General features: G+C 36.1%; 2 protein-coding genes across 14 annotated transcripts in view; one reads left to right on the top strand and one right to left on the bottom strand.

The window, feature by feature from the left end:
• The window catches only part of SLCO1A2 (solute carrier organic anion transporter family member 1A2), a 110,175-nt gene that overhangs the window by 25,722 nt on the left and 67,573 nt on the right, over positions 1 to 16,880 (top strand). The window contains exon 2 of one of the 6 annotated variants that reach the window (XM_078075710.1): positions 12,113 to 12,191. The exons of the other annotated variants lie outside the window; for them this stretch is intronic. The gene's annotated coding sequence lies outside the window, so the exon portion shown is untranslated. The remainder of the gene's footprint in view (positions 1 to 12,112; positions 12,192 to 16,880) is intronic. 6 annotated transcript variants of the gene reach the window in all.
• Positions 1 to 16,880, bottom strand: part of IAPP (islet amyloid polypeptide) — an 81,515-nt gene that overhangs the window by 5,194 nt on the left and 59,441 nt on the right. For 4 of the 8 annotated variants that reach the window (XM_078075721.1, XM_078075719.1, XM_078075722.1 and 1 more), the window contains 2 exons: positions 2,140 to 2,192; positions 47 to 242 (listed from right to left, as the gene is read on the bottom strand). The gene's annotated coding sequence lies outside the window, so the exon portion shown is untranslated. Of the gene's footprint in view, positions 1 to 46; positions 260 to 2,116; positions 2,193 to 3,140; positions 3,253 to 9,946; positions 10,011 to 16,880 lie in introns of those variants that run through there. The other 4 variants (XM_078075723.1, XM_036119196.2, XM_078075724.1 and 1 more) reach the window with 4 other exon arrangements.

Below are 16,880 nucleotides of genomic sequence, written 5' to 3'. Positions count from 1 at the left end.
CTTCCCTAAACAAATAATATTTTCCCATAAACAGGAAACTCTTTACCTTTTAATGTTTCAGTGTCAGCAAAATCAGAGAATGTCTCTAATGGTAAGAAAGCTTCATGAACAATCCCAAGCTTGCATCCACTAGAGTATTTGTCCCCCACTTGCCAATGAGTAATCCAGCTCTTATATATGCTTCACACCTTTCCCAGCTCTGACATCAGGCATCTCAGAGAGACTGTCATTAATTTCCATCCCTATAGATAGAAAGTACCTCACAGACAGCAGAAGCAGATGGGTCGTTATTACATTAACACATCAGTAAATACTAACATAGCAGATACAGAGTGTCTTTGTGCAGTTAATGGTGTGTCACACACAGCAGAAGTCTGAATTTTCCATTTTTGTAAAATACAAGTGTGGATTTTCAAAGATTAAGCAGTATGCTCTAGTAAGGGATTGATAAAAGGAAGTGATTAAGAATAACAAATGTGTTTATATGCAAAGACTGAAGCCAGGGACATTGAAGAATTTAATGAGGAAGCTAAAGCCAAATGACCCCAATGGCTTAATTCCATGAACATTCAGTAGTAGTTTAAACTATGAGGGTAAGGTACATAAAAAAGCACACTAAAAAAAAAAAAAAGAGAGAGAGAGAAATCAAAAGCTATTTATATGAAGTGGGGGATGGAAGATTAAAGGAAGCAAAATATAATTTTCAATCCCCAAATTCATTTGTCAGCATTTAAATAGACACATATCTATGTAATTAAGAAATTTTTGCTTTTTCTATCATTGCGTAGAAACACTGCAATTATTTTGAAAAAATAAATTTAATTTGTTACTTTTTATTTTCTCCATATTGTTCTTTTTTCTTGTATTTCTAAGTTATATTTAAGTTAATATTCTAAGTTATGACAATTTAATGTCATATATAGAAAGTAAAAGAAATTCCAAATGCTAGTGAAAACATGCATATCTATGTAGTCTAAAAAAGAAGGAAGTTCTCCATATAAAAAAATTAAGTTCACTGAGTTCATATACTTCCTTAAAGCTTAGTAATACAGTTTGAGGGTGTTTAGTAAAAATTTCAGAAAGAAAGAAAAAAACTTTTTTTTCCAATACTTATTCTAATTATCCACTGATTCTGCAATTTTATATTTCTGTAAAATTTACTGATATTCCAAAAGGAAAAAAACCATAAAATCAAATGATTTTGAAGAATGATGACTTCCTATAAGAAGATAATTAATGTATTTAACAAAGTATATACAATGATTTACAGATGATACAGAAGCCCAGAGTATTAAATAACTTGTCCAACATTACACATCTAGTTCATGTTGAAATCCTGAACCAAAGTTTAGTTTTTCTGATTTATGCTCTAGTGTTCATTTAAACCAAAATACCTGCTTTTAACCTACATATTTATTTATTTTCCTAACTCTTTTTTTCCTCTATACTGGTTGTTCGGTTTAGTGGCTTGATTTCATTCAGGTAAGAATCTGCTGTTTCTTTCCTGTTCCATCACAACATCTGGCTGAATCTCTTTTGTGGTGTTAAGATTGATCAGTGAGGTCAGATTTTGTCAGCCACATTGTCCATTCTGAGTTCTCCATTAGCCCTTCAGTCACTGGTTTTAGCAACCATTGCCTAGAATCATTGTTTTATTGTAGGCTACAAGTGAGAGTCTGATTCTATTATTTCCTCTACATTTATTAGCTGAAATTCTCCAGTAAAGGAGAACATTCCTCATTAACTATTTGGCTACCTTGAGGCACAGTTTTAAAGGAAAGGCAAGATATATGCTTTATTCTTTCCCTTTACTTACCAGTTTTCTGCACATAGTAATGAGTTGGTTCTCTAGCATCCTCCAAAAATGACCAAAGAATTTTGGGGGGGATTCTCATTGTGAACCTATATATTTTAGCATATATGTATTTTGATCCCCTTTTTCTGATGCTCAAATTACCCCATGTTGGAACGCTTGCACAATGTTCGTAGAAATGTAAATTATTTCAGTCACAATGGAAAACAATATGGAGGTTCCTTGAGAAACTAAAACCGGAACTACCATATGATCCAGCAATCTCACTTCTGGGTATTTATCCAAAGAAAACAAAATTATTACCTTGAAGAGATATCTGTACTCACTTGTTCATTGCAGCATATTCACAATAACCAATGTAGGGAAACAACCTAAGTGTCTGTTGACAGATGAATAAAGAAAATATAATTTTTTAGAGAGATAGAATATGATACAAAAATGTCTATATTCAATGCCTGAACTATGCACAATATAAGCAATATTTGCACATAAAAATAGAAAACATAAAAATAGTAATAGTTTGGGCGCCTGGGTGGCTCAGTTGGTTAAGCGACTGCCTTCAGCTCAGGTCATGATCCTGGAGTCCCGGGATCGAGTCCCGCATCGGGCTCCCTGCTCTGCAGGGAGTCTGCTCCTCCCTCTGACCCTCCCCCCTCTCATGTGCTCTCTCTCTCATTCTCTCTCTCTCAAATAAATAAATAAAATCTTAAAAAAAAAAAAAATAGTAATAGTTTATAGCTGATTTTTATGTGAACTTTTTTTTTGTTGTTGCTACACAGTTTTAAAACTATCTTGGGGACTTCTGGGAGTAGGAGGATCCTAAATTCACCTCATTCTATGGATACACCTACATAATACCCACATCAGTGTAAATAACCCAGAAAATGACCTGAAGACTGGCAGAACTGACTCTCCACAACTGAACATAAAGACGAGGCCACATCAAAAATGATAGGAAGGGCAGGGACTCGGTTCAGAACTAAGCTGACCCATGGGACTGTCCTCAGGAGGGAGGGGCTCTGCAAGCACAGAGAATGGAGAGGAACAGACCCCACACCAGGCACTGTAGGCAAGGAGAACCCACTCAGGGAAGACAAATCCCCATAATATTTGGCTTTAAAAACCACAGGGGCTTAACATCATGAGTTTTTACAGTCAGCAGGGCTTAACACACAGCTGGTTGGCTCTGGGAGAGCTAGAGGGTGATAGGAAACTGAGTCCCTGCCTTTAAAGAGACAGCATAACAAACAGTCCTGCTGAGATATAGCATAGAAGCAGTAGTTTGAAAAATGCCTGCAGTATATGGGAAGGAGATTTATTTACTAACCAAACAGCATGTGCAGAAGGGGCAGGGATCTTTGGGAGACTTTTCCAAGAACAAAAGAGCTGGTAGGTGCCATTTCCCTCCTCCACCACCCAGTCTAGTTACACGGACACCTGTGGGAAACAGTGCAGCATGAATACTCTCCACCTAGCTTGCTAACAACATGTCCTGCCTCCGTGCTCTTATATAGACTCGCTCCACCCAACTTAGCCTCTGCAGCTCTCCAAAGCAGCACCAGGTCTCCTCCCACAGCAGACTTGTGCAAAACTTTCTAATACCACGTACCCTGCCCCCACGCTCTTTGGCAGACCACTCTCTCCAACCTGCCCTCTGCAGGAGTCCATCCTCAGTGGTTCCACAAGTGTGGCAGTGTGCAAACCGCCCTGACAGTGTGCAAACTGCTAGTACCACCACAAAGTTCCCCCTACCCTGGGAAGAGGGGAAAATAAACACACCAGTTTGATTGCAGTCCCAGCAGTAGGCTGGGGGCAGACATCTGGTCTGATCTTAGGTCCCACCCACCAACAAAAGCTTCTTAGGGGACAGCACAAGGGGAGTGCCCTGTACTTTGATGGGACCACAGGTCTGTCAAAGGCCTGGTCTAGCTGAACTCATGCCCAAGGTGGCCTAAGACTGGCCCATTAATAACACAGGAACCAAACCCTGGACCAGTACAGGCAAAGAGAGCCATTGCAGATGACTGGACTGAAGGCAAATGCAGCTCAGCCACAACAGTAGGGTGCACACAACACACATAGGAAGCTACAGGTTCTGGTGAGCAGGGGACGTTGCACTACAGGGCACTATAAGACCTCTTCTTTATAAAGCCACTACTTTCAAGAATAGGAGACATAGCTGACTTTCTGAACACATAGCAACAGAGAGTTAGACAGAATGAAGAGATAGAAGAATATATTCTGAATGAAAGGACAGGACAAAATCACAGCAAGAGAGCTAAACAAAATAGAGATAAGCAATATGCCTGCTAAAGAATTCAAAGTCATGGTCATAAAAATACTCACTGAACTTGAGAAGAGTGGAGGACCTCAGTGATACCCTCAACAAAGAGACAGAAAATGTAAAGAAGAGCCAATAAGTGATGAAGATCTCAATAACTGAAATAAAAATATACTAGCAGGAACAAATAGTAGACAAGAGGAAGGAGAAGAATGGATAAGTGACCTGGAGAGCAGAGTAATAGAAAGCAATCATGCTGAACAAGAGAAGGAAAAAAGATTAATAAAAAGTTAGACTAGATTAAGGGAACTCAGTGACACCATCAAGCATAATAACATTTGCATTATAGAGATCCCAGAAGGAGAAAAGAGAGAAAAGGGGGCAGAATTTTATTTGAAGGAATAATAACTGAAAACTTCTTGAATCTAGGGAAGAAAACAGAAATCCAGATCCAATAGTCATAGAGAGCCCCCAACAAAATCAACTTAAGGAGGCCCACACCAAGACACATAGCAATTAAAATGGCAAAAAGAGTAGTAATAAAGAAAGAATTTTTGTGCCTAGGGGGCTCAGTCGGCTAAGTAGCTGCCTTCAGCTCAGGTCACGATCCCGGGGTCCTGGGATTGAGCCCCACATCAGGCTCCCTACACAGTGGGGGGCCTGCTTCTCCCTCTGCCTCTGCCGTTCCCCGCTGCTTGGGCTCTCTCTGTCAAATAAATAATTAAAATCTTAAAAAAAAAAAAAGGAAAGAATTTTTAAAGCAGCAAGAGAAAAGAAAACAGTTACATGCAAGAAAAACCCCATAAGGCTCTCAGTTAATTTTTCAGCAGAAGCATTGCCGTTCAGAAGGGATTGGCATGATATATTCAAAGTGCTGAAAGGAAAAAACCTGCAGTCAAGAATACTCTATCCAGCAAGGCCATCATTTAGAATGGAAGGAGAGCTAAAGAGTTTCCCAAACAAAAGTTCAAGGAATTTATCACTGATAAACCAGACTTACAAGAAATGTTAAAGGGGATTCTTTGAGTGGAAAGGAAAGACCATAAGTAGGAGTAAGAAAAGTCAGAAGCACAAAAGCAACAATATCTATAAAAATCAGTCAAGGGAGTCACAAAATAAAAAGATGACGATATGATACTATATACCTAAAACATGGGGTGGGGGAGAGAAAAGTAAAACTTTAGTGCGTTCAAACTTAAGTGACCATCAACGTAATATAGACTGTTACATGCATAAGATGTTATATAGAAACCAAATGGTAAAGACAAATAAAAAAGTGTTAATAGATATGCAAAAAATAAAGGAACCTAAGTATATCACTAAAGAAAGCCAGCAAAACATGAGAGATGAGAGCAAGAGAAAAAAGGAACAGAGAATTACAAACACAACCATAAAAGAAGTCATAAAATAGCAATAAGTACATAGCTATCAATAATTACCTTGAATATAAATGGATTAAACTCTCTAGTCAAAAGACTAGGGTGACAGAATGGATAAAAAAGCAAGACCCATCTATATGCTGCCTACAAGAAACTAATTTCAGACCTAAAGATACATGCAGATTGAAAGCGAAGGGATATTAAAACATTTATCATGCAAATGGAAGTGAAAAAGAAAGCCAGGGGAGCAATACTTATATTAGACAAAATTGACTTCAAAACAAATACTGAAACAAGAGATAAAGAAGGACACTACATAATCATAAAGGGTACAATCCAAAAAGAAGTTATAATTGTAAATATTTATGTACCCAACATGGGAACACCAAAATACATAAAGCAGTTATTAACAAACATAAAGGAAGCAATTGATGGTAATACAATGATAGTAGGGGACTTTAACACCTCACTTACATCAATGAATAGATCATCCAAACAAAAAATCAACAAGTAAACAGAGGCTTTAAATGACACATTGGACGAGATGCATGTAACAGATATATTTGGAACATTCCATCCTAAAACAGTGGGATACCATTCTTTTCAAGTGAACATGGAACATTCTCTAGAATAGATCACATGTTAGCCACAAAACAAATCTCAACAAATTCAAAAAGATTGAAATCATATCATGCATCTTTTCTGACAACAACACCGTAAAACTAGAAATCAAGCACAAGAAAAAATCTGGAAAGAACACAAATACATGGAGGTTAAATAACATGCTAATAAACAACGAATGGGTCAATCAAGAAATTGAAGAGGAAGTCAAAAAATACATGGAGCCATATGAAAATGAAAACACAATAGTCCAAAATCTTTTGGTGCAGTTAAAGTTATTCTAAGAGGGAAGTTTATAGCAATATAGGTCTATCTCAAGAAGCAAGAAAAATCTCAAATAAATACCCTAACCTTACACCTAAAGGAACGAGAAAAAGAAGAACAAACAAAATGCTGAAGCAGCAGAAGGGGAAATAAGAAAGATTAGAGCAGAAATAAATGATATAGAAACTAAAAAAACAATAGAACAGATCAATGAAGCCAGGAGCTGGTTCTTTAAAAAAGATCAATAAAATTGATAAAACTCTAGCCAGATTCATTAAAAAAAGAGACAGAGAGGATGAGAGAGAGGATTCAAATAAATAAAATCACAAATGAAAGAGGAGAAATCACAACCAACACCACAGAAATACAAACAATTGTAAGAGAATATTATGAAAAATTATAAGCCAACAAATTGGACAACCTAGAAGAAATAGATAAATTCCCAGAAACATATAAGTTACCATATATAAATAAGGAAAAAAATAGAAAATTTGAATAGACCAATAACAGCAATGAAATTGAATCAGTAATCAAAAAACTCCCAATAAACACAAGTCCAGGACCAGATAGCCTCACTGGTGAAGTCTACCAAGAGTTAATACCTATTCTCAAACTATTCCAAAAAAACAGAAGAGAAAGGAAAACTTTCAAATTCATCTTATGAGGTCACATTATCCTGACCAAAACTACATAAAAACACCACCAAAAAAAAAAAAAGAACTGCAGGCCAATATCTCTGATGAACCTAGATGCAAAATTCCTCAACAAAATACTAGCAAACTGAATCAAACAATACATTAAAAAAATCATTCACCATGATCAAGTGGGATTTATTCCTGGGATGCAAGGGTGGGTCAATATTCACAAATCAATCAACATGATGTATCACATAAGCAAGAGAAATGATAAGAACCATATGATCATTTCAGTAGATGCAGAAAAAGCATTTGACAAAGTACAACATCATTTATGATACAACCCCTCAACAAAGTAGGTTTAGAAGGAACACAACTTAACATAATAAAGGCCATATATGAAAACCCCACAGCTAAAATCATACTCAATGGTGAAAATCTGAGAGCTTTTCCCCTAAAATCAGAAACAAGACAAGGATGTCCTCTCTCACCACTTTTATTCAGCATAATACTGAAGTCCTAGCTACAGGAATCAGACAACAAAAAGAAATAAAAGGCATCCAAATTGGTAAAGAAGTAAAACTCTTGGTATTTGTAAATGACATGATACTGTATATAGAAAACCCTAAAGACTCCTCCAAAAAACTACTAGAACTGATAAGTGATTTTAGTAAATTCACAGGATATAAATGAATATATAGTAATCTATTGCATTATGAAGCAGCACAAAGAGAAGGTAAGAAATCCCATTTACAACTGCACTACAAAGAATGAAATACCTAGGAATAAACTAAACCAAAGAGATGAAAGACCTGTACTCTGAAAACTAAAACACTGATGAAAGGAATTGAAGATGACACAAAGAAATGGAAAGATAGGGTGCTTGAGTGGCTCAGTCAGTTAAGCATCTGTCTTTGGTGCAGGTCATGATCCCAGGGTCCTGGGATCAAGCCCCACTTTGGGCTCCTTGCTCAGTGGGAAGCCTGCTTCTCCCTCTCCCTCTGCCTGCCGTTCCTCCTGCTTGTGTGCTCTCTCTGTCAAATAAATAAATAAAATCTTAAAAAAAGAAAAAAAAAGAAATGGAAGGATATCCCATGCTCATGGACTGGGAGAACAAATATTGTTAAAATATTTATACTACATAAAACAATCTACAAATTTAATGCAACCCCTATCAAAATATCAAAAGCATTTTTCACAGAACTAGAACAAATAATCCTAAAATTTGTATGGGACCACAGAAGTCCTTGAATAGCCGAAGAAATCTTGAAAAAGAAGAACAAAACTGGAGGTATCACTATCCCAGATCTCAAGATATATTACAAAGCTATAGTAATCAAAACAGTATGATACTGGCACAAAAAGGGACATATAGATCACTAGAACAGAATAGAAAGCCCAGAAATAAACCCACAATTATATGGTCAATTAATCTTTGATAAAGGAGGCAAGAGTATACAATCGGGAAAAAGTCTCTTCAACAAATAGTGCTAGGAAAACTGGACAACATGCAAAAGAATGAAACTGGACCACTTTCTTACACCTTATACAAAAATAAACTCAAAATGGATTAAAGATCTAAATGTGAGACCTGAAACCAAACAAATCCTAGAAAAGAGCATAAGCAGTAATTTCTCTGACATTGGCCATAGCAATATTTTTCTAGATATTGTCTCCTGAGGCAAGGGAAACAAAGCAAAAATAAGCTATTGGGACTACATCCAAATAAAAAGATTCTGCACAACAAAGGAAATGATGAACAAAACTAAAAGACAACCTACTGAATGGGAAAAAATATTTGCAAATGATATATCTGATAAGGGGTTAGTTTCCAAATATAAAAAGAACTTACACAAATCAATACAAAAAAAAAAAAAATCACCAAATAATCCAATTAAAAAATAAGCAGAAGGCATGAACAGACATTTCTCCAAAGAAGATATGCAGATGGTCAACAGACACATGAAAAGGTGCTCAACATCATTCATCATCAGAGAAATGCAAATCAAAGCCACAATGCAGTATCACCTCACACCTGTCAGAATAGCTAAAATAAAAAGCACAAGAAACAACAGGTGTTGGAGAGGATGTGTAGAAAAAGGAATCCTTATGCACTGTTAGTGGGAATGCAAACCCATGCAGCTACTCTGGAAAACAGTATGGAAGTTCATCAAAAAGTTAAAAATAGAACTATTCTACAACCCAGCAATTGCACTACTAGGTATTTACCCAAAGAATATGAAAACACTAATTCAAAAATATATATGCACTGCTATGTTTATTACAGCATTATTTATATAGCCAAAATATGGAAGCAACTCAAGTGTCCATAAATAGATGAATGGATAAAGAAGAGGTGGTATGGATAGATATATATACACACAATGGAATTTTACTCAGCTAAAAAAAATGAAATCTTACCATTTGCAACAACATGGATGGATCTAGAGGGTATAATGCTAAATGAAATAAGACAAATACTATATGATTTCGCTCATATGTGGAATTTAAGAGACAAAATAAATGATTGAAGAAAAAAAGCAACAAACAGACAGACTCAAGTGTAGAGAACAAGCTGGTGGTTACCAGAAGGAAGATAGGTGGGAGCATGGGTGAAATAGGTGATGGAGGTTAAGAGTACAGTTATTGTGACGAGCACTGAGCAATGTATGGAACTGTTGAATCACTAGGTTGTATACCTGAAACTAATATAACACTGCATGTTAACTAGACCAGAATTCAGAAGATAAATTAATTTAAAAAACTGTCTTGTTAATGAATTGCCACACATAGTATGAAAATGGTATCACTGCTCTAAATATTTTCAGAGGAAAAATTGTGTTTTTAAATCTGTGCCACTTGCTCTCAAATTGTGTTTTTTCTATTCCACTCCATTGTGATAGCTTAAGATTATTTTCTATGCAAAAAGCTACAAATTAACACATGTTTTCACCTCTTTGGATCACTGAAGCACTTTGTTGGAAAGCAATCCGGAATGTCCTTTGATTTCACTCCACATCTAGTCGTTCTTTTCTGCCACCCTTTAAAATGCAGCACAGAAAATTTTAAGTCCCTAAAGTGAAAAACGTCTTCTGAAACACTCTCTTCACATCTCCTCTTACCAGATTCAAAACATGTGAGTAATAATTTGAAAGGAGACAGTAGCCGGCTACATCGCATTGCCCCATAATCTAGGGGAGGGTGAGCAACGCCTTTTCCTCACAGCTTCATTTCGTTTATATGCACTTGTGGAGAGCTCAGTACTTAATGGTTTGCCTCTTTATATTTTAAAAGTTTCTCAAGAAGTGATCTTTTTTATTTAAAGATTCTATTTATTTATTTGAGAGAGAGAGCATGAGAGGCAGGAGGGTCAGAGGGAGTAGCAGACTCCCCACTGAGCAGGGAGCCCGATGCAGGGCTCGATCCCAGGACTCCAGGATTATGACCTGAGCCAAAGGCAGACGCTTAACCAACTGAGCCACCCAGGTGCGCTCAAGAAGTGATCTTAATGAACACGTGTTCTTTCTACACCATTTTAGTATTTTGAAAAATAATGTATTTTTCAATGACTTCTAAGATCCTGTTACCTCGACATACAGATTAGCAGCTTTTGAAAGGCCTAATGTTCCCCCAAAATTGAAACAAAAATAAGCACACAAGCAAATGAACAATCTTTGAGTTAGAAGAGACTGTAGGGAGAATTTAATTTACTCTCCTTTAATGGCTGACTTACTTATTCAAAAATATTTAGAGCATCTATTGGGTAGTAAACCCTGAAATATGGTCTAATTGGAGATTCGGGCAACTAAGCACAAATAGCAGTGGTGTTTTCAGTGTTTTGGATAAAGGACTGCCAACTGAGTGACTTAAAAACCAGTATGTATGGTCTCATAGTTCTGGAGGCTGGAGGTCTGAGATCAATACGTGAGCAGAATTGCTTCCTTCAAGGGCTGCTTCCTGCTTCTCCCCTAGCTTCTGGTGGTTGCCTGGCAATCTTTGGTGTTCACTGGCTTGAAGTAGCATCATTCCCATCTCTATCTTCATTTCCATATGACATTCTGTGTGTATGTCTGTGTCCCATTTTGCCTTTTTTTTTTTTTTTTTTTATTAAGACACCAGACATATTGGATTAGGGACCCAAACTACTCCAGTTGACCTCATCTTAACCGATTACATCTGCAATGACCCTATTTCCAAATATGGTTACATTCTTGGGTACTGTTAGGACCTCAACTTATGAATTTGGGGGAATACACTTCAACCTGTAACACTTGTTTTCTAGAAATTCTGCAGTTTTTGTTTGTTTTTATCCTCTTCTTTAACTCAACAGGTTTGTTTTTAAATCTTTCTCAGTGGAGTTTTCTTTTGTTGTTTTGTGGTCAAGCAATGTTTTCTGTATTGATTCTTTAGACTTCAATAAATTTTTCTTTGTGACCTAATAAATGATCGGTTTTAGTAAAGGTTCCATAAGTACTTTTTTAAAGCCATATTTTCCACTTCAGTACAAAAGTTCAATAAATGTTATCCACTTTATTGAAAATGTTATTTAAATTTTCTAAATCCTTTTTTATGCTTTTCATCTTGGTTACGTCTTGGGCTGGGAGGAGAACTAAACTCGATTACTATTTCTGCTGATTTATCTTTGAACCTACTGCATTTTCTGCTGTATGAAATCACCTGTCACTGGGTGCACAGAAATGCATAACACTTATATCTTCTCTGTGAATTGTCCCCGTTTGTACCTTTAATCTACCTTTCTATGTCTTTTCTAATGCTTTTTGCTCTGAATCCTACCTGTGAGACATTATCATGACTCTTTTTTCTTTTTCTCTTTTTTCTTTTTTGCATATACTGTGCATATCATTGCTCATTCTTTTATTTTAATCTTCCTGAATAACTTGGTACTTACTGTGTTTCTTACACAGCATAAAACGAGATGTCTTTTGTGAGTCATCTGAAAAACGCCTTCTTTTGGTAGGGAAGTTAAGCCCACATGTTTTTCAATATAATGATATTTGGGGCTTACCTCTGTCATATTAATATTTATTCTATATGCTTAATATTATCAGCTTTGGTCCAAGTACTTCATCCTTACACAACTCCCTATTTTTTTTAACAGATGATGAAACTGAAGTACAAAGAGGACAGTAACATGCCTAAGCTCACAGAGCCAGTTAGTGGTCGAGCTGGAATTCAAAGTTAGTCTGGTTCCTGAATCTTTTATCTATTATATCATGCAGCCTCTTTATTTTGTGCCCTCTATGTTTGCTAATTCTGAGTATTGTCCCAAGATCTCTTCTCCAGTTCATGAATTATCTCTTTCATTTCTATCTGATATGCTATTTCCCATTCAATGAGTTTTTGATATCAAAGATTACATTGTTTTACTTTTAAATACTTCTTGGTAATTTTTAATAGTCTTTTCTTGATTTTAAAATAATCTATTTTTAGATTTTTTTAATCATTTCATGTATGTTTACTTAATGTGTTTCTGATAATTTCAGCACATGAATTTCCTTAGAAATTAAATCTATATTTTGTTTCTGATAACTCTTGCTCACAATGGCCTGATTTGTATTTATAAGATCATATGTTCTTAAATTTAATCTGTAGGAATCCTAGGGGCCCATACTGGGATGTTCCCTTAGAAAGGGTATGTACGATTACATCTGCTACTATCAGAATTTGCCAATATCTGGGATCACTTTAGCTCCAGGGAGAGTCCAGAATAATATAGGAGACTCACATTTGCTCTCCAACCCTGAGACAAACCTAATGGGTAGGACCTCAGGATTTAAGATTTCTATCAGTATTTTTTCCAGGGCAATTTTCTTTTACCTTCTGCTTACTTGTTGCTCTGCACAAATTTTAGTTCATTGCCTCCCCCCCCTCACACTTTGAGATTTCCTTTTCTTCTTATGAGCTTAACCATGCCTAAAAAATATCTTAATTTATCCAAGTTCTAGTTGTCTTAGTGGGAAGGCCCTTTGGCATAACTTCATGCTACAAAAGCAGAACTGCATATGCATATTTTAAAGAATTCTGAGCTATAGAGCCAAATTCCTCGGTATAAAGGTTGTAATATTCTACTCTCCTTTGGAAATACATTAAAGTATCCGTTTATCCTTAAATTTTCAACACAGTATATTATTTAGAAAAAAAATACCCATGAATGATATGGTAAAGGAGAGTAATATTTTTATAATAACTTGAATTTCTTTGATTACTAGTGAAGCTTAAAACTTTATTATATTTTTGGACATTTATGCAATTAGTTTTTTAATCACCTGGAAATATGGATTTGGATATCAGGATAGGTCTGACCTAGAGATGTGGGACATTTTTGGACATGAATTATATAATCCAAAAAGAGCATGTACAACATGAATAAATGAAGACAAAGTGTATATTGGGAAACATCAAAATTTAGGAGTCATACTGAGGAGTAGGAGCAGAGGAAGAAATTGGGAGTGCACAAACATGAATTATTGGGAGATGAAAGGAATGTCAGAAGTGAAGTGACAAGAAAGTTCCAAGAAGGAAAGCTTGGGATGAATGTCACATGATGCTGATACATTACACAGGATGAAGACTAAAAATAGAAATTGGAAGTTGGCAAATAAAAGTTCACTGATGACTAAAGCTAGAATACTTTCAGTGCGTAGTACAGAGAGAAGCAAATATGAAGGGATAGTGTGACAGTCCTGAAATGTTACTGATGTCAATCAGTGGATTTTAACATACTGAGAATCAGGATTCTTTTAAGACTATGATGAGAAAAATAGACTTTTGTGTGTGTGGAAAATAAACCCTTGAACATGCCATCTAAATTTTGAGCACAATATCCAGACATTCATATTTCCTCTGACAATATGCCTTAAATGCATTCTTCTACAGTAGCCTCTTTGAAAAGGTTTCATCATAAAGAGAAGAAGAAAGAAAGACCAATAGCTTCAGGAGAGCTATACCTGTAAAAAATACCTGTCACTTGCTAAGTACACATTCAATAAATGTTTATTGATTTTTTCAGGAGCCAGCAGGAAAGGGGAGTTTGGTGAGTTGGGAGAGAGAAAAGATAATTGTTAGCATAGTGTTCCCTAAGAGCTGGAAGAAAAATGTCTTATGGGGAGGAGAGAGGTAGACATTAGAAATGTGTGCTTATCCAGAATCAACTCTGTGTCAGGCATTGTGTTAAGATGTTTTGTACAATATCTCATTTGATCTTCAAATAACTCTGTGAAGTAGGAAATATTAACTTCTACAGATGAGCATTTGAATGCTTTGAGAGATTACATAACTTTTCAAATTCATGTTAGAGAGTAGCAAGAAGAATCTAACCTCTATGTGCCACAGACCAAAGCTGCCACACAGCTGGAAGAATTATACATAAGTTAAGAAATTAATTCTTATAACTGAGATCGGAGTTCGAGGGAAGGTAAATTTGGGAAATTTGAATCTCTATTTTCACTGTCAAATGGCAGAAAATGACCAGCTGAGAATGACCATGAGCCTGGCCTTCTCCTTCCTGTTGACTGGTCAGCAATGCCCCCTTAGTTACGTGAAAGGGTGTCCACACATCCTCACAGACCTGAAGCTGCTTGGCCTATGCCTTGTCCCCCACTAGGCCCAACAGCAATGGAAACCAGGGTTGGACCAAACCTCTGGGAAAGAGCCAAGTTGTCTATAAGAGATTTTCAAATATGAGTTAAATGAAAAGAAAAAAAAAACAAACAAAAAAGAATATAATAGGCCCATCAGAGCAATCAGACATTATCTCCTACCAAATCCACTGAGATTTGATTTTTGTGGCTGTTGTTGTTTTCCCTGAGCACAATCCAGACAGAAAAAGGCTACACACCTTCCGTGTTGTAGAAGTCTTGGGGTTAACCTCTTTTTCCTCTACACAATAATACTGTCCATCATGGTTCAGGAGTTCATCAGCTCTTGGAAATTTTGTTTATATTTCTTGTTTTGTTTTATATTTAGAAACACTTTATAAATAATATTACTTACTGTTGTTTATATTTGAGTTTTATTGCAATTTGATCTAATGCTAAGTAACTTCCAATCTAAGTAGATATGTATGCAATGAAATTAACTGGCTCCAAATAGTCATTTCTTTTAGTTATGAATGATAATTACATGTAATCTAATTAGAGAGATGAGTTTTAAGTGATACTGTGTAAAGTCAAAAGAACTCTGATTAGGATCTGATTATTTAAACAGATCCTATAATAATTTAAGAGGGATACCCTGTGATTATGTTATAGCACTGCTCAGAGTAATATATAATTTAGGTTGAAATCTATCTGTTTTATATCCACTGTTAAAAGAAATTTAATAACTTATGCCAAAGATTGCCTTAAAGATCAGAGGTTTCACTTTAAGAGTAAATTGTTTGGGTGACAAAATTGCCAAGCTCACTGAGATATTTTTGCTTATATTCACTCATACTCCTCCTGCCCCCACTCGCATAGAAATGGTTAACTAACCAATGAACCAACCAAATATGTAGAACAACAGGGAAAGAGTATTTTTATTTCAATGTGTTTCCACATAGATGGATTGACGATATTTGTTACACTGTTGGCTATGGATGGAAGAGCCAACACCTATGTATTCTGAATAAATATTTTCATTTTCAGAATCCCTCAGCAACAAAATTTTATCTATAAACAGATGACAAGCACAAAGGAGTGTTTATGTGTGGGCAGCCTTGAAGGACTCAAGACAATGACTGGTATTCTCAGATACACCTCACACAGCCATAGCACCACCCTTACTCAGAGGACCCAAATGTTCAATTTAGAGATTCTCTTATTCAAATGACCTTATTGAAATAAGTGAAGGTGGAGAAATAGGGTGATGACACACTTATTGGGAAAATAGAGTAGGATCACTTGGAATTTTACTGACTGTATGGAATTGGAGCTACCAGACTAAAGCCCCCTCAGCTTTTAATGGCTTGAACCTCTTAGACGCTTAACTAATTGCTACCCGTTACCCATTTTAGTCTTTCCTCTCTTTGCATTTCCAGAGATAAATTCAGTTTTGGGGAGGTAGGTCTGCACTAAAGTGTTTTGGTGAAGTGCATTCCTAACCGATCATTCTGTGAAATGAAACAGAAGACCTTCCTTTTTAAAGGCTATCCTTAAATTCAAAGGGAGGGGTGGATGGTAGCCATTAGACAAATTCTAAAAGATTTGAGCCATTAAAAACCATAAGGGCTATAGTCTGTTAGCTCCATATGTGACAACCTGGAGGAACCTGGAGGACATTATGCTATGTCACAAATACTGCATGATTTTCCACTTATATGAGGTATCAAAAATAGTTAAACTCATACAGAGTAGAATGGTTGTTGCCAGGGGCTGAAAGAAGGGGGAAGGAGATTTCCTATTCACCAGGAATAAAATTTCAGTTATATAAGAGGAATAAGTTCTAGAGATCTCCTGTACAATAGTGTGCTTATAATTAACAATACTGTATTGTGTACTTAGAAATTTAAGAGGGTAGGGTTCACGTTAAGTATTCTTACCACAGTAAAAAATAAAATCAAATAAAAGTGTCATCTGGTAAAAACAAGACAAGACAAAACAAAACAAAAATCCTAGCAGACCTTTTAAGGTAGTGAGTAAGAGGCTGATGTAATTGGAGGCGTGACATTTTCCTTAAGAATACGGGTATCTGGAGGCATTTTGAATCCATTTCAATCTGTCCTTCAAATTTATCCCAAGATTTTGTTTGAAACCCAGGAGAAAACTTCCTAAGGCCAATTTCAAATCAGTACAAACTAATACCCAAAGACCCAGGAGTTGTTGGTAGGCTTACATGGCATTTGTCTGACCTCAGGTATTTGGGGGCATAATACAGCTTGGTGTTGGTGC

The sequence above is a fragment of the Halichoerus grypus genome, chromosome 6 (assembly GCF_964656455.1).
Source record: "Halichoerus grypus chromosome 6, mHalGry1.hap1.1, whole genome shotgun sequence".
In the NCBI taxonomy this organism is placed as follows: Eukaryota; Metazoa; Chordata; class Mammalia; order Carnivora; family Phocidae; genus Halichoerus; species Halichoerus grypus.
This window is presented reverse-complemented; position numbering and strand designations above follow the sequence as displayed.